Raw genomic sequence first — 11582 nt, 5'->3', positions numbered from 1 at the left:
TCTCCACATGTGTATTTTCACGTCTATGTCCAGTTACTCAATTGTCCAAATAGAGTATCTGGATTACTTGAGTTGAGCTTATAGGGTTGAATTTTTGCTAGCAGAATGATAAAAAAAGGAGCAAGAAAGATTAGAACACCTGTACATAAGAAAGCAAAATACACAAACCGAGTCGCACACAAAGAGAAGAACATGACAAGTAAGAAGAAGTAGTAAGAATGTGGTGAATGAAAGGTCATGAAAGTAGCTGAGTTTGAGGAATTTGGAAAATTTGGAAGGCCAGAGAAAGTGTCACAATCATATCAGAGAGTGGCAGTAGGTTATGGTCTCTTTAGAAGATTAGTGGCCAGGAAGCAACATGGTTGGCTTTTTTTCCTGAAGATCCCAATTGAGGTTCTAGGTGGTAGATATTCTGACAAATATGAATCATAATAATTTCCCTTCCTAATCTCCAATCCAACTTGGTGGGATCCTGAAATAGACAAAGCTGTTGAGAATAGCAATGGCCTAACACAGAGAAGAAAAGGAACTGAAGGTGTGCAGAGGTCAGATCGTTCTGTCAGAAATATAAACATCTACATTTGGGAGCAGAGAAGTTTGGGGAAAAAATGAAAATAATCTGATGGAAGACACGCCTGATTCAGGATTAATATTATTTAACAAATGCAGTTAGAAGCACTGGAAAGTAGAGCAAATCAGAAAGAAATTAATGTTCATCAAGGAAAACGAGACACTGCAGAGGTCACTATGTCCTTGTAAACAGCTAACAACCAAATTCAGATCAGATGTGCCCGGCAGGACAGTGAGGTGACAGAGAACGGTCCCTCTCACCCCTTATCATATAGCGATTCTTGTGCTAGTTTGGTTTCTATTACTGAGCTCCAGCACTGATCAACATCAATTTGAGGAAAGAATGATTCATTTCACTTTACAATTAGAGTCCATCAAGTCCACCATGACACAAGTCCAGGAAGGATTCATGAGATGCACCTGGAGGTAGGAAGTCATGGAGGAATGCTGCTCACTGGTTTGCTCTCCACGGCTTGTCTGTACTGCATTCTTAGTCAACCCAGAACCACCTGATCAGAAGCAGCATATCCCACAATGGGCTGGGCCTTCCCTCAACAATTAATAATTGACAACATATCTTCCATATTTGCCTACAGGGCAACGTGAAAGAAATGTTTTCTCAGGTGAAAACATTTCCAGATAATTTTTGTTTGTGCTGAGTTAGCCAAAACCAAGTCAGCACAATCCCTGAAGATGGGGGAACCATTGTGCAATAGTATTTTGGGGAGTTAGCATGAACTGCACACATGGACTCCTCACAGCAGCAGTGACTGTACACAGAACACCTTGCACAAGAGCAATCCAACCAAAATCGAGCAGCAATGGAAAGGGGGCTTGACAAATTCCCAACCCAAGCTGAAGAGCTTTTGACAATTATTGATTGTTGCGGGAGTGTATGTGTCAATTTTCTTTAAAGATAAGGCCTCGGATCTGTTCCTCCCTGTTCCAGAGACAGCCACATCTTCTCATGCAGTGCCAGCCTCGTCTCATAGACAAGATGGTGAAGGTCGCCACAATTACTCTTATACCTAAACCACACAAAGACCCAACAAAGAAAGAGAACTTCAGACCAATTTCCCTTATGAATATCGACGCAAAAATACTCAATAAAATTCTGGTAAACCAAATCCAAGAACACATCAAAACAATCATCCACCATGATCAAGTAGGCTTCATCCCAGCCATGCAGGGATGGTTTAATATACGGAAAACCATCAATGTGATACATTATATAAACAAACTGAAAGAACAATACCACATGATCATTTCATTAGATGCTGAGAAAGCATTTGACAAAATTCAACACCCCTTCATGATAAAAGTTCTGGAAAGAATAGGAATTCAAGCCCATACCTAAACATAGTAAAAGCCATAGACAGCAAACCAGTCGCTAACATTAAACTAAATGGAGAGAAACTTGAAGCAATCCCACTAAAATTAGGGACTAGACAAGGCTGCCCACTCTCTCCCTACTTGTTCAATATAGTTCTTGAAGTTCTAGCCAGAGCAATCAGACAACAAAAGGAGATCAAAGGGATACAGATTGGAAAAGAAGAAATCAAAATATCACTATTTGCAGATGATATGATAGTATAATTAAGTGATCGCAAAAGTTCCACCAGAGAGCTACTAAACCTGATAAACAACTTCAGCAAAGTGGCTGGGTATAAAATTAACTCAAATAAATCAGTAACCTTCCTCTACACAAAAAAGAAACAACCTGAGAAAGAAATTAGGGAAACGACGCCCTTCATAATAGTCCCAAATAATAGCTAAAATTATCCTCAACAATTAAAGGACTTCTGGGGGAATCACTATCCCTGAACTCAAGCAGTATTACAGAGCAATAGTGATAAAAACTGCATGGTAAGGGTACAGAGACAGACACATAGACCAGTGGAATAAAATTGAAGACCCAGAAATGAACCCACACACCTACGGTCACTTGGTTTTTGACAAAGGATCCAAAACCATATAATGGAAAAAAGATAGCATTTTCAGCAAATGGTGCTAGTTCAACTGGAGGTCAGCATGTAGAAAAATGCATATCAATCCATGCTTATCACCCTGAACAAAGCTTAAGTCCAAGTGGATCAAGGACCTCCACATTAAACCAGATACACTCAAACTAAAAGAAGAAAAAGTGGGGAAGCATCTCGAACAAATGGACACTGGAGAAAATTTCCTAAACAAAACACCAATGGCTTATGCGCTAAGATCAAGAATCGACAAATGGGATCTCATAAAACTGCAAACCTTCTGTAAGGCAAAAGATGCTGTTGTTAGGACAAAACAGCATCCAACAGATTGGGAAAAGATCTTTACCAATCCTACAACAGATAGAGGCCTTATATCCAAAATATACAAGGAACTCAAGAAGTTAGACCGCAGGGAGACAAATAACCCTATTAAAAGTGGTGTTCAGAGGTAAAGAATTCACAGCTGAGGAATGCCGAATGGCTGAGAAGGACCTAAAGAAATGTTCAACATCTTTAGTTATAAGGGAAATGCAAGTCAAAACAACCGTGAAATTTCACCTCACACCAGTGAGAATGGCCAAGATCAAAAACTCAGGTGACAGCAAATGCTGGCAAGGATGTGGAGAAAGAGGAACACTCCTCCATTGTTGGTGGGATTGCAGACTGGTAAAACCATTCTGGAAATCAGTCTGTAGGTTCCTCAGAAAATTGGACATTGAATTACCTGAGGACCCAGCTATACCTCTCTTGGGCATATATCCAAAAGATGCCCCAACATATAACAAAGACACGTGCTCTACTATGTTCATAGCAGCCTTATTTATAATAGCCAGAAGCTGGAAAGAACCCAGATGCCCTTCAACAGAGGAATTGATACAGAAAGTGTGGTACATTTACACAATGGAATATTACTCAGCTATCAAAAAATGATTTTATGAAATTCATAGGCAAATGGATGGAACTGGAAAATATCATCCTGATTGAGGTAACCCAATCACAGAAAAACACACATGGTATGCACTCATTGATAAGTGGCTATTAGCCCAAATGCTTGAATTACCCTAGATGCACAAAACACATGAAACTCAAGAAGGATGACCAAAATGCGAATGCTTCACTCCTTCTTTAAAAGGGGAACAAGTATACCCTTGGCAAGGAATAGGGAGGTAAAGTTTAAAACAGAGGCAGAAGGAACACCCATTCAGAGCCTGCCCCACATGTGGCCCATGCATATACAGCCACCCAATTAAATGGATGAAGCAAAGAAGTGCAGGCTGACAGAAACCGGATGTAGAGCTCTCCTGAGAGACACAGCCAGAATATAGCAAATACATAGGTGAATGCCAGCAGCAAACCACTGAACTGAGAATGGGACCCCCGTTGAAGGAATCAGAGAAAGGACTGAAGAACTTGAAGGGGCTTGAGACCCCATATGAACAACAATGTCAAGCAACCAGAGCTTCCAGGGACTAAGCCACTACCCAAAGACTATACATGGATGACCCTGGGCTCCGACCTCATAGGTAGCAATGAATAGCCTAGTAAGAGCACCAGTGGAAGGGAAAGCCCTGGGTCCTGCAAAGACTGAACCCCCAGTGAAGGTGATTGTTGGGGGGAGGGTGGTAATGGGGGGAGGATGGGGAGGGGAACACCCATATAGAAGGTGAGAGGGAGGGGTTAGGGGGATGTTGGCCCAGACACCGGGAAGTGGAATAACAATCGAAATGTAAATAAGAAGTACTCAAGTTATTAAAAATGGAAGAAAAAAAAGATAGTGAAGATAGGTGTGAATGGATTTGGCTGTATTGGATGCCTGGTTACCAGGGCTGCCTTCTCCTCTGCATCTGGCAAAGTGGACATTGTTGCCATCAACAACCTCTTCATTGACCTCAACTACATGGTCTACATGCTCCAGTATGACTCTACCCATGGCAAGTTCAACGGCACAGTCAAGGCTGAGAATGCGAAGCTTGTTATCAACAGGAAGCCCATCACCATCTTCCAGGACCAAGATCCTACTAACATCAAATGGGGTGATGCTGGTACTGAGTATGTCATGGAGTCTACTAGTGTCTTCACCACCATGGAGAAGGCTGGGACTCACTTGAATGGTGGAACCAAAAGGGTCATCATCTCCATCCCTTTGGCCGATGCCCCCATGTTTGTGATGAGTATGAACCATGAGAAATATGACAACTCCCTCAAGATTGTCAGCAATGCATCTTGCACCACCAACTGCTTAGCCCTCCTGGCCAAGGTCATCTATGGCAACTTTGACATCATGGAAGGGCTCATGACCACAATCCATGCCATCACTGCCACTCAGAAGAATGTGGATGGCCCCTCTGGAAAGCTGTGGCATGATGGCCATGGGGCAAAACAGAACATCATCCCTGCATCCACTGGTGCTGTCAAGGCTGTGGGCAAGGTCATCCCAGAGCTGAACAGGAAGCTTACTGGCATGGCCTTCCATGTTCCTACCACCAATGTATCCATTGTGGATCTGATATGCCACCTCGAGAAACCTGCCAAGTGTGATAATATCAAGAAGGTGGTGAAGCAGGCATCTGAGGGCTCACTAAAGGGCATCCTGGGCTACTCTGAGGACCAGGTTGTCTCCTGTGACTTCAACAGCAACTCCCACTCTTCCACCTTTGATTCTTGGGCTGGCATTGCTCTCAATGACAACTTTGTAAAGCTCATTTCCTGGTATGACAATGAATATGCCTACAGCAACAGGGTGGTGAAACTCATGTCCTACATGGCCTCTAAGGAGTAAGAAACCCTGGACCACCCACCCCAGTTCAGCAAGTATACTGAGAGCAAGATAGAGGCCCTCAGTTGCTGAGGAGTCCCCATTCCCAACTCAGCCCCCAACACTGAGCATTTCCCTCACAATTCCATCCCAGATCCCCGTAATAACAGAAGCGGCCTGGGGAGCCCTCCCTTCTCTCTTGAATACCATCAATAAAGTTCATTGCACCCACAAAAAAAAAGATAGACTGTCCATGTTCCTACCCCAACCCACATATTAGTCACACTATGTACACTCAATGTATTTAAAAATGATTGTGTGCTATAGACAGAAAAAAGTGGTAGTTGAAATATGGACATAGTTTGAGGGGATGAAGTATGAGTAGATTTGATCAAAGCACATTGTATATGTGTATGAAATTCTCAAAGCATAAATTTAAAAACAAATCAGAGACTGCCTGTAGATACCTGTTGTCACAGTTAAGTAACATGAGTAGATTAGATAATTATGACTCTTGTTGTCCTCTTTTAGCTTTTAAAAATATGACCTACAAACTACAGAGCAATAAAGAGACAATTACATAACAAATGCTAAGTTCCGAGAAAAATTCAGTTTCATAGGGAAATAGGCTGTCACTTTTGACTGCTGGTGAACCGTCTAGGGACAACCTGTACAGTAAACCCAAGAGAAGAGCTGCCCAGCTGCCAATCAATCACGCTATCAATTTTAGCTGCTCCATGCCTGTTTGCTGTTTTGATAAGTGTGTGTGTGCGTGCGTGTGTACATACGTGTGCGCTGAAGTAGTACAGAACCTTTGACCAAATTTGTTTACTTTTTCCAAAAAACTAACATGATGTGATTTCTTAAAGCAGAATCCAGATTAGGTATGTTTGTTGTTTGTTTTGCTTGTTTGTTTTGTTTTGTTTGAGAAGCCAATGGGAGTGTAGGTGGGAGCATTCTATAAACACAAACAAATGATAGCCAAAAAGCCTAGCCGCACTGCTGAATCTCCAGTGTTAAATCGAGAGGCCCAGATTTCCTACGAAAAGCATGAAAGACCCCGTAACAGTCAAAAGCCTTCTGTAACATCTTATTTCCTTTAAAGAAGCGAGACAAAGAAAAAAGACGCATTAAGCAAAAATAATAATAATGATGATGATGATGTGCTCGGAAGAATACGAATTGTTATTTAACCAGAGGGTAGAAATCTCCCAGGATGCTTCTTAAAGAACATGTTTACATTCTTTTTTATATAAAAGGATTCATCCAACAGTGTATTGCACAACAAAACTCACAATACTCTTGATGATCCCAGCTGGAGTAAAAGGATAGAATGCAGACCAATTTTTTACCAACTGATTTTTAAAAGTTATAGGCCCTGATCCAGGAAAAAGGAGGAGGGAAGGGTTTAGAGCCTAGCAGGTAGAAAACTTGCACTTTCTGATTATCAAAGCATGAGCAAGCTTTGTGCTCAACACTTTACAAAAATTATATTTTTTTGAGTGAAAACCTACTTCAGGGTAAATAAACCTGAGGTGCTGTTCAGAAACATGAAGCTGCAAATGACCTGAAGGGATACAGCCTGTCAAAGGCACACAACCTTTACTCGGACCTCATGCAATGCATGGCACATGAAGAAAGTCCTTACAGTATATTTACATCCTTTTCAAGAGAGCACGAATGGAAATGATGGGAAAGCTCTTTCCCACGCTTCTGCTTCTGAAGCTCTGTTTAAACCATAATCAGCTACAAGGATGGCTGAGTGCAAGGGAAGGCTCAGAGCCTTCTGTGGCTTTTTTTCTGTGACCAGGAAATTCCATGAGGACATTTCACCTTCCTGAAAAAGTGATCACTGCAGGATTAAGCACACTCACAGGGGAGACCTAAGGATTAACTCCAGCTTTTATAAATTGTAGCTGGGGCGGGGGCTGAATCCCTCCTCTCTTCTCTGTGGTCAGAACCGCGCTGGAATTGGGCAGGTTTTACAGTCCCTTGCTTCAGGGTTGGCTCTGCTCCTCCCTGTGATCTTAAACCCATGCAGTCACATGTTCACATCATTTCTGACCTTGGAGGCATCGGAACTTGTAATCCCTGGATACGATACTCTAGAAATTTCCTTCCAGTTCCCACACTCCATGATCATTTCATTTAGAATTACTGAAATATGTACCCAGATCTGTCAAAACATTAACGAAAAGTCTCATGTTGTTATGTGGGGAAATTATTTTTAAGAGCACAGACTTTATGATCTACAGAAGATGTCAATCAGCATTCGTGGAGGCGGGAAATGAGGCCGTGACATCTCCCTTGCCTTTAGCTGGAATGAAATCCTGTGTTCTATTCATCGAGGAGTTGACGGATGCCTACCAGACACTAGCACTCGAGAACGGCACTAAGGGGTAGCATTGAGAAGAATACAAGGGGAGCTGGTGCTAATCCTTCCTTCTCCAAGAAGAACTTGGTCTCATCCATAAATTAGGAGTGCATCCTTACCTTCCAGACTGGAGTTGTGTCTAAGTGTCTGAAAAATGGCAGATACATTTTCAAAATAATAGACTTTTTCCTTTAAAATATGAATAACATGAAATATGACAGAAATTGTACCCACATCCCTTGCAAAATAACTGCTTTATGAGAAAAGGGAGTTTTATTGCCTATTCACAAAGTAAAAAATTACTCAGCACACAACAGAGGCTTATGGAAGGTAAAATGTAATGTGTCATATTTGTGTGCCTGCACACGCACGCGCTCACACACACACACACACACACACACACACACACACACACAGTTGCACATAATTAAAATGAAATTTTAAATTTAAATATCTCTGGACTTCTCAACTGCATACTTTAAATGAAGTAGTTTGTTTAAGTGCCATCGTTGTGAAATCAGTGAATAACTCCAATGAACATTAGATTTTCTTCATTTCTTGGTTTCCTCTTAGTCATCCTCGTGTCACTATTTCAAAACTCTCCAAAAATCAACGTGTAGATTTACCTATGAATCCCAGTTCCACTTTCTAACCATTTGATTCATTATTTCTCAGCCTGTGGTGAGCAGAATGCCACAGGACGAGTATATCCTAGAGTGGGGCTGCTCACCTCCTGGAGGCAGAAACCAGAAAGAATGGAAAGAGCAAACAACAAAGTCACCTTTCAGAGGAACATCCCAGTGACCTATTTCTTCCAACTAGTCTCCTTCTGAACCCATCTAGGGACAAACCACTAGATGGACTAAAGATTAGAGACTTCGTAAACTACTACACCAGGGACCAAGTCATTAATGATAAAGATTGGAGGGATGGTTTTAGATGAAACCACATTCCCTAACAGAGAAAACTTGATATTAAGCAAGCTGGAAACCAAATACAAAGGTGGAAGTAAGATTTGCAGATGTCGGGGTTGGGGATTTAGCTCAGTGGTAGAGCGCTTGCCTAGGAAGCGCAAGGCCCTGGGTTCGGTCCCCAGCTCTGAAAAAAAGAACCAAAAAAAAAAAAAAGAAAGAAAGAAAAAGAAAAAGAAAAAGAAAAAAAGCAAATTATTAATAAAAAATTTTAATTAAAAAAAAAGATTTGCAGATGTCGCCTGTGAGGAAAGTGTTCAGAAAGGCCACTGCCCTAAGAAGCACAGGGGCCCTACCTACTATGCACTTGCACAATGCTCTGAATCCAACATCTAAGCAATGTTACTGCCTCTCATTTTCAGTTGCTTATCTGCCTTCTCCACTGTACAGCGAGCAGCCTCTCTATAGTTTCATGTATTGTTAGTCCCCTAAGGCAAGAAAGAAACCCTGGCATCTAGCAGGCAAATACTAGCTCACTACTGAGCAAACAATGACACCAAACTCAAGGTGATGTGTTCATAACTGAATTGTGACATTGTCTGAACCTTGCAAGAATTCATTAAGTCACAACTTCAGGTTCCTGTTTGTCATTCACTGTTTGTCAAGAAAACTCCAACATTTTGATATTGTTACCCTTTATCCAAACTTTCATTTAGGAACCCAAAATGAAATACCCTATTCATTTAGTTGTTGGAAGGTCTTTTCTAAAGGAATTTTAAGGAAACATCTTCAGGTTATCACGGTCATTAAAACGACAGCAGACTTGCCTGATCGAAAGGGACTGAAACTGGCTGGCATCATAATATTCATACTTCATGCAGACCCCCCCAAAAAACATGAGATCTCCATTGTGTGGATGTGTAACTGAAACTGAGGATAAAAACTGGGCTGCAGGTCCATCTTTTAGCAAGTCATTTTTCATGATACCTTGCTAAATAAGCCAATGAGATCCAAGTGAGAACCTATACTAAATTCAGGTTTATTTTTCCTTTAGTTACTTATGTATTCAATGTATATCCCAATCACAGTCAAGCTGTCCTCCCTATCCCTACTCATGTGGTCCCTCCCAACTCCTCTCCCCCTCTTCTCTGAGAAGGAGGAGGCCCCTCTTGGGTATCAACCCAACCTGGCAGGTCAAGTCACTTCAGGACCAGGCACATTCTCTTCTGCTGAGGCCAAATAAGGCAGCTCAGCTAAAGGAATAGGATCCATAGGAAGGCAAGAGAGTCAAGAACAGCCCCCTCCAGGTGTTGTGGGGGCCAGCATGAAGACCAAGTTATACATCCACTACACATAAGCCGGGTGGTAGTAGGAGGTGGGATGGTTAGGTCCACCCATGTATGCTCTTTGGTTGGTGGTTCAACTACTGGGAACCCTCAGGGTCCAGGTTAGTTTATTCTGTTGGTCTTCTTGTGGAGTTCCTGTCCCCTCTGGGTCCCTCAATCCTCTCCCCAACTCTTCCACAGGACTCTGCAAATACTATCTAATGTTCAGCTGTGGTTCTCTGCTCAGCTCCTGTCTGTAAGTATCATTAATAGTGTCAGGGACTGGTTCCCACTAATGGGATGGGTCTCAAGTTGGGCCAGCCATTGGTTGGTCATTCCCTCGGTCTCCATCATTGTCCCTGCATTTCCTGTAGGCAGGACAAATTTGGGGTGAAAGGTTTTGAGGGTAGATTGGTATCCTTATTCCTCCACTGGGAGTCCTGCCTAGATGTGACTACTACAGGATGTGACTATTTCAGGCTCCCTATCCCCCACTGTTAGGAATCTCAGCTAGATTTACCTCCATAGACTCCCTGGCAGGTCCATGAGAATGCCCCCCATCACCACCACCAACTTCCATTCACTCTCAGGATGGGGATGGAAAGAGGAGGGAGGGGATTCTAAGTAAACATATATTCCAATTTTTTAAAAATAAAGCCCAGGCTTAAAATACAAAATAGTATTTCCGTTCAAATAATGACAGTGCAGATGTGAAAGCATATCCAACTATCTTAAAACCCTACTCTATAAGGAATTACATGTAATGCACTAGAAATTTGTTACACGACTCTCAAAATTGTTCTAGTTTCACTTATATTTCACAGGAATAAAGGGTATATGCCTTTGCACAAGGTCTGCATGTAATATAAATCAAGTACCATAATTCTACTGCTAATATTACTTCACACTAGATGAGAGACCTATTCCCTGTAATATGTTCTCCATGGGACTCTTTCCATTTCCAAGGTAGGAGGTGGGGGTAATACAAATATTATCAACATTGGAGAAAGTGATAGAGGAATTGCAAAGCCTTTAGCACCACAAATATGCATGATGTTTGAATGGATAAGGAAGTCTACAAACAGCTGAGACATGGCAACTATATTACTTCCTGGAAGATGTATATCCTCTTCTATACTTCAGAATTTTCCACTAAAATCTTATTCAGAGAACTGTGTTCAACTCCTCACTTCTGGGAATTCCTGCATCCCCACAGAAGGCACTATCTCAATTGTCCACAGAGAGGAGGATGCTAACATGAGCAGTCCTGCTGCTCTATAAAAACACGAAATCGGTGACAGCATTGATCTGGGCATGTTTATATAAAGATAATTCTTCAGAATTTAACATGGAGAAACAAATGTTTACAGATTTGTTGTTCATTGCTTTGTTTATTTAAAAGATTCTTTTTGGACAAGCGTGGTATTTTAAAGATAAACAAGTGTTTTTAAATCAGTCTATCAAATGACAAGCCAACAGATTTGAAACCAGTTGTCATCTTTTATTCCTCGTACTCATAAATCGAGCCTGAGATGATTTCCCTGTGTCCCTGCATCATGAGTAGAGTATTGAAAGATGGTAGTGTCTTCTTTATGAAGTGGGGTTTTTTGTTTGTTTGTTTTATGTGTGGCGTATGAGTGATTGCCCGTGTTCAGTGAATCAATTTCC

The 11582-nt window shown here is 41.6% G+C and overlaps 1 pseudogene; it reads left to right on the top strand.

The window, feature by feature from the left end:
- The first annotated feature begins 237 nt into the window (after nt 1–237).
- Nucleotides 238–5328, top strand: Gapdhl2 (glyceraldehyde-3-phosphate dehydrogenase like 2; annotated as a pseudogene).
- The last annotated feature ends 6254 nt before the right edge of the window (nt 5329–11582 follow it).

The sequence above is a fragment of the Rattus norvegicus genome, chromosome 1, assembly GCF_021556685.1.
Source record: "Rattus norvegicus strain SHRSP/BbbUtx chromosome 1, alternate assembly SHRSP_T2T, whole genome shotgun sequence".
Lineage (NCBI taxonomy): Eukaryota > Metazoa > Chordata > Mammalia > Rodentia > Muridae > Rattus > Rattus norvegicus.
This window is presented reverse-complemented; position numbering and strand designations above follow the sequence as displayed.